General features: G+C 41.3%; 1 pseudogene; it reads left to right on the top strand.

The window, feature by feature from the left end:
• The first annotated feature begins 7794 nt into the window (after positions 1-7794).
• LOC129400271 (U1 spliceosomal RNA) lies at positions 7795-7976 on the top strand (annotated as a pseudogene).
• Positions 7977-18140: the final 10164 nt, after the last annotated feature.

Genomic DNA, 18140 nt, shown 5'->3' with positions numbered 1-18140 from the left:
GGGCTGGAGAGATAATACAGCATTTAGCGCACTTGCCTTGAACATGGCCAACTCTGGTCCTATCCTCAGCACTGCATAGGGTCCCACAAGTCTTGCCAGAAGTGATATCCCTGAGCACAGGAGTATGCTCTAGGTATGGACCCCTGCCCCCCCCAAAACCCAGATGTGATGATTGGGATCAGAGAGAGAGAGAGAGAGAGAGAGAGAGAGAGAGAGAGAGAGAGAGAGAGAGAGAGAGAGAGAGAGCATGGGGTGACAGTTGTCTATGTCCAACAGCGCACTATTCTCCAAATAATGCCACAAGTGATCCCTGTGCAAATAACTGGGAGTAGCCCCAGAACACTGCTAGGTGTCACCCCCAACCCAAAAGAAAACAAACCAAAAATGGTGATTAACTTGAATGTGGTAGGTGAGAAAGTCTTTAGTCAGGATTCTTCAGAAAACAATCAATAGGAAGCATAAGACACACAAGAAAGTCATGATAGGAATTGGCACATTTGATAGACAAAGTGTGATATGGCACACTATATAGTCTGCATACCAAAGAACCAGGAAAATTGGGAGACTAATTTTCCATCAGAAGACCTGAGAAACAGGAGCGTCAGTGTCTGAATGAAGATATTGGACTTCCTCTGTCTTTTCTTTCTTTCTTTTTGTGTTTGGCTTATACAAGGCAGTGCTCCGGGCTTACTTCTGGCTCTGGGCTTAGGGGTCAGTCCTGGCAATGCTCAGGGACCACATGCGGTGCTAGGGATCAAACTGAGGTTAGCCACATGCAAGGCGAGTGTATTAACCCATGTACCATCTGGACCTTCCTCTGCCTTTTTGTTCTATTTTTGTTCTATTCATTCCATCCAACAGATGGAATGATGCCCAGCCACATTAATAAGAGCGGATCTTCTCTACTCAGTCTAGTGACTGACTCATCTCTTCCCAAAACTGCCTCAAAGACACCCCAGAAATAAGATTTCACCAACTCACTGAGCATCCTTTAATGCAATTATGTTGAAAGGAGAGATGGGGGTGGGGGAGAACTGGGGTTTAGGGAGAAGGAAAGGGAAAGGGGAGAGAGCAGGAAGGGCTGGGTGAGGAGAGGGACAGGAAAAGGAGGTAAAGTGGGAAAGAGGGCGGAGGAGAGGGAGAGAGAGAGACAGGGAGGGAAGAACAGGGACTGAGATGAGGTGGGGGAGAAATGAGAAGAGAGAGGGAGGGACATAGAGAGGGGTAGAGATATGGAGACATGCAGGAGCAGAGAAAGGAAAAGGGCAGGGAGATAGAGAGGGGGAACAGAGAGAGTGAGGGAGGGTAAAGGAAAAGGGATTGAGAAGGAGAAGGAGAGGGGGAGTATCAGGGAGAGGGAGGAGAAAAGAGAGAGATGTGGGACTGACATGGAGAGAGGTACCAGGACAGGATGAGATATAGAGAGACAGACAGACAGGGCCAAGAAAAAAGAGGAGGAAAGAGGAGAGAGTGAGAGAAAGAGGGAGGGAGACAACACATACATCAGCAGTGTAATCCCTTCCTCTCAAAAGGACTCCAAGACCTCTCTCCCTTCCAAACCCCCTCACCAAATCAGTTGTGTGGATCAGTTCTTCCATTATGTTGTCTTTGCCTCTTTGTTGTGACCACACTGTGCCTCTTTAAGTACAGATGAGAGGTATGAGAGATCACTCTGTATCTGTCCCTTTCCTTCTGACAGACTTCACTCATCATCATATCCTCTAGTTCCATCCATGTTGCTTCAAATTTTATGACTTTGTTCTTTCTTAGTGCAGCACAGTATTCTATTTTGTACATATACACTACAACTTCATAATCTATAGTTGAGCGTTTGGGTTGTTTCCATACCTTGGCTATTGTACTAAGTGCAGCTATGAAAAAAAGTTTATATATCCTTTTGAATTAATGGGTTTTTTTTGGGTAAGATACACAACCACTTATTTTTTGAGTTCAAAAGAACATGGGGTTCTGAAACAAATCAACAGGCTGTGTTTAGAATGGGCCAAAGTGCCATCTTGGGTAGAAGATGGGGAAATACAAATATTTTATTAAATCATTTAAAAAAGTCATAATTGCCACCAAAAGTCTGAGAGCTTATAATGTGAAGAGAAATGTCTGGTATGTAGATGCCAGCCAAACCATTGACAATACTTTTCCTTGGAGGATAAATGTGCTCATTAATTAGTGTGCAGCAAAAAAACCCTCATCTTCAAAGATTTAATAAAGGCCACCAGCGTCAACACTATAAGGAGCCAAAAACCACCTTTCTTCTTTATTGGAGTAGGGGGGCAGTGCTGGGAATTGAACCCAGAACTTCACACATGCCAGACTATACCACTGAGCCACATCCCTAGCAAGACTACCTCTCTTTCTAGTGCTGTTTTTCTTTTGAGGCAACAACCAAAACACTTTTTCTTCCTTCAGCTACTATTTTATTTTGAACGGGGGAGGGTAGCACACACCTGGCAATGCTCAGGAGTTACTCCTGGCTCTGGCTCTAGACTCAGGAGTTACTCCTGATAGTGTTTAGGGTACCATATGGGATGCTGGAGATAGAACTCAGGTCAGCCGTGTGGAAGGCAAGCACCCTTCTCCCTGGACTATCACGCCAGCCCTCTCAACTACTATTTTTGGAATACTTAATGTGTGTGATTACTTTAAATAAAGTATCACATTAAATTGTCATAAAGAGCTGAAGAGATAGCAGGAGTGAAGGCTTGACTTGTGGTCAGTCCATTCCCATCACCATCTGGTCCCCCCAGCCCCTAGCACTGCTAGGAGCAACTCCCCAGCATAAAGATAGGAGTAGTGGCCCAAACCAACCCCTTTTAAAATAAACAAATCTTGGGGCTGGAGCAATAGCATAGCAGGTAGGGCATTTGCCTTGCACGTGGCCAATCTGGGTTTGACTCCCAGCATCCTCTATGGTCCCCTGAGCACCACCAGGAGTAATTCCTGAGTGCAGAGCCAGAAGTAACCCCTGTGCAGTGCTGGGTGTGACCCAAAAAGTAAAAAAAAAAAAACCAAAAATCCAAATCTTTACAAAACTTTTACTTTTCATCTAGAAACCAGATAGAGGACAGTAAAGACCATCCCAAAACATTGGCCAGCAAGTCAGAGGCAGAAATGGAAATCAAAGTCCCCAAACTCTGTGCTCATTTTCTTAAAACACAATAGCCTCCCAGCCCAAGTAGCCTCCCAGCCTCCAAAGGAAGAAGGAAAATAAAAAGTAACCCAATTTGGGGATGAAGAAATAGTATAAAGGTTAAGGTTCTTGCTAACCTTGCACATAACTGATCCTGGTTCTACTGCCAGCACTGAATATGGTCCCGTGAGAGATCCTTGATAACAAAACCAGGCATAATTCCTGAACACTGCTAGGTATAACTCTGTTAGGGACCAAAAAAAGGAACAGGTGGGGTGAGATTAGGAATCCGCCCCTAACAAAAGGGAATTAATGGTACAAGGTCACGAGGGAGGCTTAGGTGGTGCCTGATAACTGAGATGATGCAGGCCTTGTCGTATCCAGACACCAGAAGAGAATCATCTCAGCATTCTCTCGCCTGTTTTCATTGCCCACATTCTTGGAGCATAATAATAAAATCTTCACCCACCTGCCTTCCTTAAAAATGTACAAAAGCCCAGATGAGATCCAGAGCAGCCGCCCACAACACGGCCCCTCTGCTCCTTAAAGACTATGATCCGAGAGGTCTACTAACCCATTTTGGTACCCAGAGACTTATAGAAATGCATCTAGACTGTGAGCTGAGCTACGACCGCATGTGCCGCCCAGGGAGGGGGAAGGATTTTCTCTCCCAACACTTTCTTTCTACGGGGATGATAGCGGCGACAGGAGCAGCAGCGCCCACAAGGCGTCCGCCATTTTCTAGGGCTCACAACCCAGAGGTACTTGTTTGTTGTGATGTGGCGCGCAAGAGATCATGGGATGGGGGTGTTACCGGCACGCCCTCGGCCCAGATGAGATCCAGAGCAGCTGCGCATGACACGGCCCCTCTGTTCCTTAAAGACTATGATCTGGGAGGTCTACTAACCCATTTTGGCACCCAGAGTCTTATAGAAATGCATCTAGACTGTAAACTGAGCTAAAACAACAGAAATCCAAAACTATGTGGCTGCTATTGCGACCGTGCGAGCTCCTATAATCTTCATTCTCAGCAATGGAAAACAAACTATCAAATGATGCCTTTTCAGCAGGTTTGATTGCTGGGAGAAAATTCCAAATAATAATAGTCAGTTCTTTGTTGAAATATTGAATGTATCCAAAGTATAGAGAGAATAAAGTGAAGATTATTGGCCATTCAAGTGTGGGGCGGGGACGGGAGGGGATATATTGGGGTTCTTGGTGGGGGAAGAGGTGCACTGCTGAAGTGATGGGGGTTTGATCATTATATGACTGAGACTTAAACCTGAAAGCTTTGTAACTTTTGTCACGGTGATTCAATAAAAAATGTACAAAAGTGATTCAATTAAAAAAATGTACAAAAGTGATTCAATTTAAAAAATGTACAAAAGAAGAAAGGCTTCTGTCTTTCATTTTTTTAATTTTATTTATTTATTTATTTAAATTTTATTGATTCACCATGATATAGTTAGAAGCTTTCATGTTTGGGTTACAATCACACAATGATCAAACACCCATCCTCCACCAGTGCACATTCTTTCTTTGAATCCTTCTTTAGGAGACCCCTCCCATAACCTAAGAGCTTCTCTGCATTCCTTTCACTTCCCTTAAATAAAGTCTTTTCTGAATTTGGTCACTGGATCTCCAGTCCCTTGCTTTCAATCTTGACTACTTGAGGACAAGAACTAGAGTACCTGCACCTGCTATAGCAGATCCAATCCCCCCCGGCACCTCCACCTCACATATACACAAAAAGGTAACCCAAATTAACAGGAGCAGATTTTTCTACTCTGGATTATACCTCTTTGGCATAAGAACTATTTGGAGGGCCAGGGATGTGGCTCAGAGATGGAGTCCTTGCCTTGCATGTGTGAGGTCCTGTGTTCAATTTCCAACACCACAATATCCTTGGAGCATGGTAGAGGGAAACCCTTGAGCATCAATTTAGGAGCTGAACTGGAGCACCACCGGGTATTGACACAAACAAATAAATGAACAAAAGAATATTTTGGTCCACACCTGGCCATGTTCAGGAATTACTCCTGGTTCTGCATTCAGGGATCACCCCTGGCAGGTACGGGATGCCAGGGGATCAAACCCAGGTTTAACACATGCCAAAACAAACACCCTGCCTGCTATATATTATCTCTCCAGCTCACAGACAATTTTTTGAGCTGCTTATCTGAAAGAAAGGGTAGGCAGGGGCAGTGCTGGAAACTGATAGGAAGTTACTTTTTTTGGTGAGGTACATTGATATTTCTAAATGAAATCTTCAATCTTAAAGCGGTCTCCCTCCCTTTATGAGTGATAGTATGTTTGTAAATGTCTACCAACTGCTTATCAATGGAGGCAATAAAATCTACATAGCAATTCTACCTTTGTTTTTCCTCCTTTTCTGGGAAATCCCCCATCCCTGGCCTCTTCCTCCTCTTACAGCAGTGTTTTCTTTACTTGGGGAAGATACAGAAGTTGGTGGCTCCTGTGGTTTCAGGGTTATAGTTTTCCTGTGTCTTTCTCATGTATACAAGAGGCCTATATGTTTTAAACCTTTGTTTGTATTGCTTCTGTTAATTTTGTTTGTTTGGGACCATACCCTGCAGTGCTACTCTTAGCTCAGTACTTGGGGTTGTTTCCAGAATGTTCTGGGGAATTGTGTAGCGTCAGGAGAACCAGGTGAACCCAGAGTTCCTGCATGCAAATCACGAGCCCCAGACTGATGAGTAATCTCCGGGCCAATTTTGTTAATTTAAAAATTTGTTATTATTATTACAAGGGGGTCTTTGTCAAAAATAAACAGGCAGAGGGAAAATTATTTTTCCTTCCTAAACTCACAAGTCAATACGATAACAATTTCAAAAAGAATCAGAAAGAACAAAATGAAGTCATTTATACCAAGCATCACCAATACTTAAAAATTAACCTCCTTGAGATAAAGTCATGAAGTTTGCTTATAAATGAATAGACATGGAGAGTATCATGATAAGTGAAATGAGTCAGAAAGAGAGGGACAGACATAGAAGGACTACACTCATTTGTGGATTATAGAATAACATCACATGAAGCTGACACCCAATGACAGTAGATACAAGGGCCTGGGGGATTGCCCCATAGCTGGAAGCCTGCTTCATGAGTGGAGGGGAGAAGGCAGATGGAATAGAGAAGGGATCACTAAGAAAATGATGGCTGGAGGAATCAGTGGGAAGGGAGATGCATGCCAAAAGCAGATAACGGACCAAACATGATTACCTCTCACTGTCTGTGATGCAAGCCATAATGCCCAGAAGTAGAGAGAGAATATGGAGAATACTCTCTGCCATAGAGGCAGGGGGAGGGTGGGAAAGGGGGTATACCAGGGATATTGGTGGGGATCATGCACTGGTGGAAGGATGGGTGTTTGATCATTGTGTGATTGTAACCCAAACATGAAGGCTTGTAATTATCTCATGGTGATTCAATAAAATTTTAAAAATTAAAAAAAAAGAATTGAGTGCTGAAAGTAGGTAAAGGGATATACATGATAAACTCTCAGGACCTATATTGCAAATCAATGCCCAGAAAGAAAGAGAAAGTTTTGGGGGGCAAGTGGGAGGGGAAAAAAAGTGCCTGTCATAGAGGCATGCTGGGGGGAGGGGAGAGGGCAGGTGGGGTGGGTGGGTAGGAGGGAAACTGGGGACATTGGTGGTGGGAAATGTGGAGGGATGGTTGGACGGATGGGTGTTGGAACACTGTATGATTGAAACCCAACCATGAACAGCTATGTAACTGTGTATCCCATGGTGATTCAATTTTTAAAAAATAAATATTTAATTTTCAAATTGAAAAAAAAATTAACCTCCTTGTGGTGGCTTCAGTCTCTTCCAAAAGATGGTTTTTAAACCATCTGGAATTTTCTGGTTAGCAATAGTGAGGTCATCTTCATGATAAGACTTCTCTGCCTTCTGCTAAGAGAGGATTTCTTGCATGAAATCATCTTTCTTTTCTTTTTCTATCTTCTTCTTACTATAATACCTTTACATTTTGCACACTCCATATAGTGTGTTTCTATTTAAAAGATGGTCAATAGATGATTAAAAACTGATTAATCACTGTTACTGTCATCCCGTTGCTCATCGATTTGTTCGAGTGGGCACCAGTAACGTCTCTCATTGAGAGGCTTACTGTTACTGTTTTTGGCACATCCAATACGCGCGGTAGCTTGCCAGGCTCTGCCATGCGGGCGCGATACTCTCGGTAACTTGCCGGGCTCTCTGAGAGGGGCGAAGGAATCGAACTCGGGTCGGCCATGTGAAAGGCGAACGCCCAACCGCTGTGCTATCACTCCAGCCCTGATTAATAAATCATTTAATTAAGTCAATTGTATCTTCAAATTTATTTAAAGAATTTTAATTAGCATATGGGGTCACCACAATAGGATCTGAAACAAAGTACAAGCAGCATTTAGTGACAATTAGAAATAAAGGCACATAGGTGCTGGAGTGATAGTGCAGTTGGTAGGGCATTTGCCTTGCACGCAGCTGACCTGTGTTCGATCGTCAGCATACCATAGGTCCCCTGATACCACCAGGAGTCATTCCTGAGTGCAGAAACAGGAGTATCCCCTGAGTACCATGAAGTATGGCGCCCAAACAAACAAACAAACAAGCAAAGTTGTTTTACTTATCTGGCAGGGTAAGTAAATTACCATGATCACTTACCATGATCCTGAAGGTAGTTTTCTGAGAGTGAGGCTTATCCATTGCACACCAGATGTGCTGACACCTGCAATTTTCCCACATATGGGAAACTTGACTGAATAATTTGTGGTAGTGGGGGACTGCGCTTGCACTCTCCCATGAAAACAAAAATAAAGGTGCAGTGCTTAGTAACCATGTTGACTTCTTTGTTTTTCTCACCATTTCTGTGGACTATGCTCAACTCTTTGCTTCCAGATCCCGATCTATTTGGCTCTCCAGACCAGGGGTTTGTGAGACTTACTTTATAACTGGTAAATAATTTTATCCAGAATCTAAGATTTCTAGCTCTTAGTATAGTCAGCAATTTCTTTCTTTTTGGTGTGTGTGGGGGGAGGCACATCCAGCTGTGCTTAGGACTTACTCCTGGCTCGGAGCATAGGGATCACACCCAGCTGTGCTTGAGGGACCACATGTGATGCTGGGGATTCAGAGTGAATTGGCCACATGTGAGGCAAGTACCTAACCAGCTATACTCTTGCTTTAGCCCTAGGTGGCTCTTTCTTCTTGCTATCTCTACCCTCTTTTCAAACTCCACAGTGGCCATTGCTAGGGAGCTGCTGGTTTAGTTCTTTTCTTATATCAGTCTTCTGTCTTCATTTACTGCAATTCACTACTTCAGTCTTTGTGTTACCGTATAGAGTTGTACTGGATACAAATAAGAGACTAAATGGGGTTCAGACCAGACTGGGTCCTAGTTTGACTGGACAGGGTCCAGAGTTAGATCCTAGTTAGACTGAGTTTGATTTAGTTTGCAACAATATATAAGACCCAACACTGGATTTTATCCCAGATTACCCACTGGGAATGTTGAACATCACAGTTTAGTCTGCAGTTCCACATTTGTTTGGAATTATTCCCCAGATTCCATGTTGGCAATTGTTGTAGCAAATGCAGCCCCCATTCTTTGGAAGCAGTCCCCATTTTTTGAGGTCTGCTAATTCAAGTCTGTCACAACTCTTAGTTTACTGATGTCTACTGTTCCATTTCTTTAGATACTATTTGTTTCTGAAAATGTGCACAAAACTTATGAGAGCATCAAAAGGAAAGAGCTTTAGGCTCAGGCTCCATAAAGCTCAGAAGCCTAGCTAAAAGAAATGAAATCCTTTATATGGAGAGCTGAGTATGCCAATTTATGTTTAAGACCTATAGTTCTTGCTGGGGACATGCCTTAGTGGCACAGTCTCTATCTTGCATGTGAGACCCTTATTTGATCCTGGGCGCTGCAAAAAATAATTTGAAAGAACTATAATTCTAGAAATTGCAATGATTTAGAAAATGTTAGCATCTGATGGAATGTAACCTAGAATTACAGTGGCCATTTGGGGGAACATTTCAATTACACAAAATAGTTTATTAAAGAAGTGCAACTGAGGGGCTAGAGAGATAGTACCAGAGGAAAGGCATATGCTTTGCATGTGGTCTACCCTAGGTCAATCCTCAGCATCACACAGTTCCATGAGCATTACAGGCTGCTACCCCTGGAGCCCCCTGAGAACTGTTGAGGGTGATCCAGATCACCCCTGGCACCACAGACTTTAAGCAGCACCTCATCCTCATGCCATGCATACAATGTGTGACCAGTTGAGCTATCTGTCTTCCTAATCCTAATTTTCTAGTTTTCAGCTGAATGCCTATTCTTAAAAGCCCAATATATTTTTCAGATCTTCCGACACCATTTGGTCATCCCACAACGCAAGAGTAGGTACTACATCTTATGCTTCTAGATATTTTCATAATTATGAGGCAGGGGCTGGAGCAATAGCACAGCGGGTAGGGCATTTGCCTTGCATGCGGCTGACCCGAGTTTGATCCCCAGCATCCCATATGGTCCCCCGAGCACTGCCAGGAGTAATTCCTGAGTGCATGATCCAGGAGTAACCCCTGCGCATCGCCGGGTGCGACCCCCTCCAAAGAAGCAAAATTATGAGGCAGTCATTAAATTAATTCAACTGTATGGAAAAAGGGTTGCAGCAATAGCACAGTGGGTAGGGCGTTTGCCTTGCATGTGGCCAACCCAGGTTCGATTCCTCTGCCCCTCTAAGAGAGCCCAGCAAGCTACTGAGAGTATCTCACCCACACGGCAGAGCCTGGCAAGCTATCGTGGCGTATTCGATATGCTAAAAACAATAATAATAAGTCACACAATGGAGACGTTACTGGTGCCCGCTCGAGCAAGTCAATGATCAATGGGATGGCAGTGATACAGTTATATATATATATATATATATATATATAATATTTTGCTTGTTGGGTTACACCCGGCGATGCACAGGGGTCACTCCTGGCTCTGCACTCAGGAATTACCCCTGGTGGTACTCAGGGGACCATATGGGATGCTGGGAATAGAACCCGGGTCGGCCGCGTGCAAGGCAAGTGCCCTACCCGCTGTGCTATCACTCCAGCCCTGATACAGTGATATATTTTGTTTCATAAAAGTAGTTTACAATATTTCATTACAAATAATATTCAAACACCAATCCCACCACCGTGCACCTTCCCACCACAATAAAAGGGAAGTTTGTGAAGGTTGTTGTATTTTATTCTGGAAACATTTCAGCCAGAATATAAGAGAATACAAGCAAGTATGTTAAAACCAAACAAATGGGTACTACTTTTGATAAGTGAGATAGAGTCAGACGTTGCATGGCCGCTAATGCAGCCACACACTCCAGGAAAATCTGTGGCGCTCTCTTTCAGGAGCTTTGGTTTATAGTCTCTGGTCTTGGCCGTTGATGAGATTACGTGGTGCCTGGGGTCAGTTTGTGGGTGTGACTGCCAAGCTACTGGAAAACTTGGGAGCTGGGAGGTGGAGGCCCAGTCCGGATCCATGTTTTCATGTTTTAAAAACCTTTCCAGACCAGGAATGTGGGATAGTGATAGAGCTCTGAATGTGGGATGCCCTGTGTTCAGTCCCTCCCATGCCACAAAACAAACACACAAAAATCTTGATGGCTGGAAAGAGATTGCCACCGGTGGGTCTAATCAAGTCTCAGAATTAGTGAAGAAATTCTAACTGGTCTTCTACAGAAGTCCAGGAAACCCTACTTAGAAGCAGTAAGACGCAAAGTAAAAACCAACACATAAGATGGGAAAAGAAAAAAGGCAATAAAGGGAATTCCAAGAATGAACTTCCGCGCTTTAAGGCTAAAAGGAAAATATGGTTAGAATTTAAGAAACAAATTACATGACAACTTCAAAACAAAAATACACAGAAGGTACAAAGAAAAGGCAAGGGGAAGTTGAATACTACACAAGTTGCTGGTATCAAAGTGCAAACAGAGAAAATAAGGGAAAGTCAAAGAAGTTAAAGCAAACTGCAAAAAAAAATAACCATGCAAAATACCGCAATATGGCAAAAAATCCATGATGTTAATAATGTTTTCCATTTAAAAAATTTTAATTGAAGAGGCAGGGAGAGGGGTGGAATGGGGGTGAGGGATACTGGGGACATTGGTGATGGAAAATGTGGACTGGTAGAGGGACGGGTGTTTGATAATTGTATGACTGAAATTCAAACATGAAAGTTTTATAACTGTAGCTCACGGTGATTCAATAAAAAGTACAATAATATAAAAATAAATAAATATTTTTTTCTTTTTGGGTCACACCTGGCAATGCATAGGGGTTGCTCCTGGCTCTGCACTCAGGAATCACCCGTTGCAGTGCTCAGGGGACCATATGGGATGCTGGGAATCGAACCCAGGTCGGCCGCATCCAAGGCAAATGCCCTATCCGCTATGCTATCACTCCAGCCCCCAAAATAAAAATAATTGAATTACTGTGAGATGCACAGAGCCAGTGCCCCCACTTTCCCTCCCATCTCTCCAAGCGCCTCCCCCTATGAATATTTATATGGCAGGCACCTCTCCTCTCTCTCTTTCTCTCTCATTTTAGGCATATGGTTTGCAATGCAGATGCTGAAAGGTTATTATGTATATCCCTTTACTTACTTTCAACATTCATCTCTTGTCCAAAGTGATCTTTTCTAACTAATGTCATTGTAATGTATCCTCCTCTATCTTAACTATCCTCCACCCCCCACACCCTTGTGGATGTACTTTTTCTTTTTTTCTTTTTAGGCACTCTGGTTTATAATACTGCTACTGATAGGGTATCATCCATCTCACTTTACCTCTTTTTAGCACCTAGTCCTAATCCAGAGTGACCACTTCCTCTCTCAATGTCGTAGAGGTTCATTCTCTGACTTATCCCACCTCTTCATCCTTGCGTACCCACCAAGGGGATTCTTCTTACGAAGGACCAATTCCCCTGCTCTTTGTTTCTGTTGGCGTCGGGCTTTAGTTATTGCTCTATTTTTTTCTACATACCTCAAATTAGTACTATTGTTCTGTGTCTGTCCCTCTCCCATTTTCACACAACATGTTACTCTCTGTACATCAGCAAATTGCATGACTTAATCTTTTCTTACAGCTGAGTACTATTCCATTGTGTAGATGTACCATAGTTTCTTTAGACAGTCCTCTATTCTTGGACTTTTGGGTTGTTTTCAAATTTTGGCTATTGTGAATAGTGCTACAATGAACATACAAGTGCAGATAACATTTCTGCTATGTATTTTTGGCCCCTTGGGGTTACATTGCCATCAGTACAGTTGTTGGGTTGTATGGAAACTCAATTTCTCGTCTCTGAGGAATATCTATATTGTCTTCTATAAAGGCTGGACAGGTTGACATTCTCACCAGCAGTAAAGGAGAGTCCCTTTACCCCCACCATCCTCCCCAACACTGGTGGTTGTTGTTCCTTTTGATGAATGCCAGTCTCTGTGGTGTGAGGTGATACTTCATTGTTGTTTTTATTTGCATCTCCATGGTTACTAGTGATACAGAGCACCTTTTTTATGTAACTTTTTGCCATTTGTATTTCTTCCTTGAGGAAGTTTCTGTTCTTCTCTCCGTTTTTGATGGGGTGGGATGTTTTAACTCTTGTAAATTTCTACAAGAGCCTTATATAGCTTTGATATTAAATATTTATTATATGGATGTTGGATAAATAATGTTTCAATTCCATCGACTGTCTTTGTATCCTGGTCATCATTTCCTTTGTGGTACAGAAGCCTCTTAGTTTAATATCCCATTTGTTTACCTTTGCTTCCACTTACTTGGTCAGTGGTGTTTCATCGGTGAAGATGCATCAAGTGTGAATGTCATGGAGGGTTCTGCCTATGTTTTCCCCTATGTACCTTATGGATTCAGGACTGATATTGAGGTCTTTAATCCATTTCGGTTTGACTATTTTGCATGGATTTACAACAAAGTCTGAGTTCATTTTTATGCACATAGCTACCTAGCTTTCCTAGCACCACTTTTTGAAGAGGCTTTACTTTTTCCATTCGTGTTTTTTGCTCCTTTATCAAAGATTAACTGACCATATACCTGAGGGTCTGTCTCCATCAGAAATTGTGGGATACAGCAAAAGCAGTGTGAAGAGTAAGTTTTATAGGTATGCAAGAAGGAATAAAGGCCCATATAAACAACTTAACTGCATAGCTTAAGTAACTGGAAAATGGCCAATAAAACTGCCCAAAACAGACAGACTAAAGGAAAACATAGAGTAGAAATTAAAAAATTGAAATTAATAAATTGGAATCCTCAAGAAAAACCAACCCAAAATATTAATGAAATCAAAAGCTGGTTCTTTGAAAAAATAAACATGATCAAAATCACACGATCAAAACATGATCAAAACCACTAGCAAAATCACAAAGAGAGAGGATCATAATTAACTCAATCAGAAATGAAAGGGAGGACATCACAGAAGATACCACAGAAGTTCAAAGGATCATCAGAAATTACTTAGAAAATTTTTATTCCACAAAATGAGAGAACCTAGAAGAAGTAGATGAATTCTTGAACTCCTATAACTTTCCAAGGCTGAACCAAGAAGATATGGAACACCTGACATGACTTACCAGTATTGAGGAAATCTAAATGGTAATCAAAAGTCTCTCCCTAAGAATGCCTTGCCACAGAGGCAGGGTGGGATGATGGGGGTTGGGGTGGGGGTGATGGGAGGGATACTGGGAACATTGGTGGAGGAGAATGGGCACTGGTGGAGGGATGTAAACCAAATACAAACATGAAAGTTCATAAGTTTGTAACTATCCCACGGTGATTTACTAATAAATTTTTTTTAAAAATTAAAAGAAAAAACTTAACAATCCTATAACGAGACATAACAATTTTCACATAAAAATGATTTTTTAATTACTTATTGATTTTGACATTGGACTTTGTTATCTAATCAATTTCACCTCTAGAAATGTATCAACAGTTGTGATATTTTTTTTTGCTCTTTTGGGTCACACCCGGCAATGCACAGGGGTTACTCCTGGTTCCACACTCAGGAATTACTCCTGGCGGTGCTCAGGGGACCATATGGGATGCTGGGATTCGAACCCAGGTCGGCCGCGTGCAAGGCAAACGCCATATCCACTGTGCTATCGCTCCAGCCCCATCAACAGTTGTAATTTTTGTCTATATTAAAATAAATTTTGAAAAAAAATTTTAAAAGTCATTTCCAATGGGAAAAAAAGACATTGCCTATTACCCTCTTGTGCCAATGTGTCCTCAAGATGATATGTCTGTGCATTATTGTCTATGACTTATCACATGAACATTGTCTGAAGTTATTTTTTAAAAAATTAAATAAAATAAAACAGACTCAATAACAGAGCACAAAAAAAGTCTCTCCCTAAACAAAAACCAAAGCAAAATTTGCAAAGCTACTACTAATAGACCTGAGGAGAGACATCTATAGTAATTAAATAGTAGTGGTAAACTTTAACACCCCATTCTCATCAATGGATCCATCAACTACTTAGAAAATCAATATGGAAACAATGGTCTTAAATGAAGAATTAGAAGAACTGGGCTTAATAGGCACACACACATGGCTCTCTATGTTTCCCCTCAGCCAAATCAAATACAGATTCTTTTTCAGTGAACATGGAACATTCTCCAAGATAGACATGGATAGACATGGAACAAGTATCCATAAAGTCATGAAAAAAATCATATCAAGTTTCTTCTCAGAGTACAATGCTGGGAAAGTAGAAACTAGTAAACACAAAGCTGGAGAGGCTCAAACAGTTGAGACTAAATAACATTCTATTAAACAACTATTTAGTCAAAGCGAAAATCAAAGAAGAAATTAAAATATTACTGTAAAGAATAGGAATGAAGAAATAAACTATCAGGATCTATGCGACATGGCAAAAGTAGCTCCTTTATCAAAGATTAACTGAGGGATGGTCATAGAAGCACAAGTTTAAATCAGGAAGCAAGAAAATGCTCCAATAAATAACTTAATTTCATATCTTAAGAAACTAGAAAAGTAGTAACAATTGAAACCCAAAATAAGAGGAAGGAAAGAAATCATAAAAATCAGTGCAGAAATAAATAATTTAGAAATCAAGAAAGCATTACAAAGAGGTTAAGAGCTTTTTTAAAATAAATAAATAAATAAAATTGACAAACCTCTTATTGAAAATAATGAGTAAAGAAAGAAAACGTAATAAATCAGATCAGAAATAAAAAGACAGAAGCTACAAATACTACAGAAACACACAAAAATATATAAGATAATACTACAAAAAATACTTTATGCAACTAAATTGGAAGACCTAGAAGAAGTGAATACATTTTAAGAATTATAGACTTCCCAAGTTTGTATCAGAAGGAAATCAAAAACCTGTAGAAGCCAATTGCAAGCCAGGAAATTGAAATTGTATTTAAATGTCTCCCCAAAACCGGAAGCCCAGGTTAGACAGGTTCACTATTGAGCTCTACCAAGCAATCAAAGAAGATCCAAAAACCTATTCTCAAGTTCTTCCAGAAGTTGCTCCAGAAAATAGAAGCAACACTAACTTTTCCTGAAGATTTCTATGAGGGCAATATTCTTCTAATACCAAAAAGTGATAGAGACATTACTAAAAAAATCAATTTACATACCAGTATATTCGATGCATATAGATGCATAGACACTCAACAAAATCCTAGAAAATTGAATTCAATAATATGTGGGTGGCAGAGAAAGTATGTACAGAGAGTATGGAGGGAGAAAAAGGAGGTATGGCACTTGCCTGGCAAGCAGTCAACCTGGCATTTTTCCTTGTTACTGCATATGGTTTACTGAGCATTGCCAGTATTGATTTTGAGCACAGAGCCAAGAGTAAACCCTGAACACTGCTGGGTGCAGCCCCCCAAGCAAACAAACAAAAACCATGAAACAGATCATGCACTACAATCAAGTAGGATTCATTTCAAGGATGCAAAGATGGCTCACTATATGCAGGTCAATTAAAGTTAATACCACGTCAACAAAAAGAAATAAAAGTCAGGGCTGGAGAGATAGTACTTCAGGTAGGGTGCTTGCTTGCCTTGCAGGAGGCCAACCCAGGTTCTATCCCCGCACCCCATATGGTTCAGAAATGATTCCTGAGCACATAGCCAGGAGTTATTCCAGAGCATCACTAAGTGTGGACCCAAAACAAACCAAACAGAACAAAAAACCCAAACCCAAACCAAAAGATAAAAATCATATGATCATAGCAATTGATACATAGATTTTTGAAAAGCCTTATCACTGATTTAATAAAAATGGGAATAAACGGAACTTACCACAATAGAGGAAAAATCTTAAATAACAAACTCCCAGTTAACATTATACCGAATGGAAGAAACCCGAAAGCTTTTCCTTTAGTATCAAGCTCAAATCTTGCATGTGTTTGACATCACTTCAACCCCCAGTACCACATAGTCACATCAGCATTGTTGAGTGCAGCCTTGAAAACCCCTGAATATTCCAGGGTGCAGATCTAGAGGTCCGCAGTCTCTAAGCAAACACTTGTGGGGTGGCTGGGTCATTCTGGGCAGCACAGGGCCCAAGCAGAACCACATCTTTGGGTCCTCACATTGAACTCCAACCTGGTTGAGCGGAGCCTCCTGGCTTGCTAAGCACTACTTGGAATACCCCCAAATAAATAAGAAAACATGCAGGGCCAGGAAAAATAGTACAGCAGGTAAGGAATTCTTCTTTCACGCAACTGACTCAGATTCAATCCCTAGTACCACATAGGGTCCCTGAAGCCCACCAGGAGTGATCCCTAAGAGCAGAGCCAGGAGTCAGCCCTGACCACCACCAGGTGTGACCCTAAAAATAAAAATAATAAATAAAAATAGATAAAAATAAAATATACACATAGTTTTAAAAATAAATAAGTTTTTTGGTACAACAGTTGTGGAAAACAGAACGGAGAGTTCTCAGTAAACTTAGAATTAAACTGTCATATGACCCAGCAATTCCACTTTTGGGAATCTATCAAAGGACATTAAAAACACTCTCTCAAAAGAATATATGCACACCATTATTCATTGCTGCACTCAGCGCAATAGCGAAGATATGGAATCAACCTAGGTATCCAGTAACAGATAAATGGATTATGAATATGGTATTTATACACAATGGAATACTATGCAGTTGCAAGGAATGATGAAATCATGCAATTTGCTACAACATGGTTGGAACTGGAAGATATCATGTTGAGTGAAGTAAGCCAGAACAGGATGATATCACTTATCTGTGGAATATTGATGGTGAGGAATTCTAGGTGAGGAAATGTATTGAAGTAAAAGGAAGGTGCCTAGATCACTCCTGACCCTAGTGTTTAGAGAGAAGGACAGAAAAGAAAGAAATCAAGGGAGGAAGAGGAGAATGAGAAGTAATGGGTGAACAGGCATCAAGGCTTCAGTTATACAGTGATAAGAGTGAGAAGCATAGCCATATAGCCAAAACGCAGATTCAACAAAACTGAAAACATGAGATCTAAGAGGCAACCACTGAAACTTTGTAATGTGCCCGTCAAGTTAAATAGGCAGGGGTGGGGTGGGGTGAGGAGGGAATCTGGGAACACTGGCAGAGATAAGTTGACACTGGTGGAGGGAACAGTTTTGAATTATTGTATGCCTAAATCTGAACTACCGATAACTTTGTAAATCATGACTCTTTAATAAAAAATGGTCATCTGTGATATCATCCAGGCTTTGTTGGTGCATTTAAGGAGCACAGACAGAATAGATTTAACATCATTATTTTTGTTTTGTTTTATTTTATTTAGGGGCCACATTCAGCCAAACTCAGTGGCTACTCCTGACTCTGTGCTCAGGGATCATTTAAAAAAAAATTTTAGTGAGTCACTGTAAGGTACAGTTACAGACTTATTAACTTTAGTGCTTGCATTTCAGTCA

This window comes from Sorex araneus, chromosome X (genome assembly GCF_027595985.1).
Source record: "Sorex araneus isolate mSorAra2 chromosome X, mSorAra2.pri, whole genome shotgun sequence".
NCBI lineage: Eukaryota > Metazoa > Chordata > Mammalia > Eulipotyphla > Soricidae > Sorex > Sorex araneus.
The sequence above is the reverse complement of the archived record's forward strand: the minus strand, read 5'-3'. Positions and strand labels throughout refer to the sequence as shown.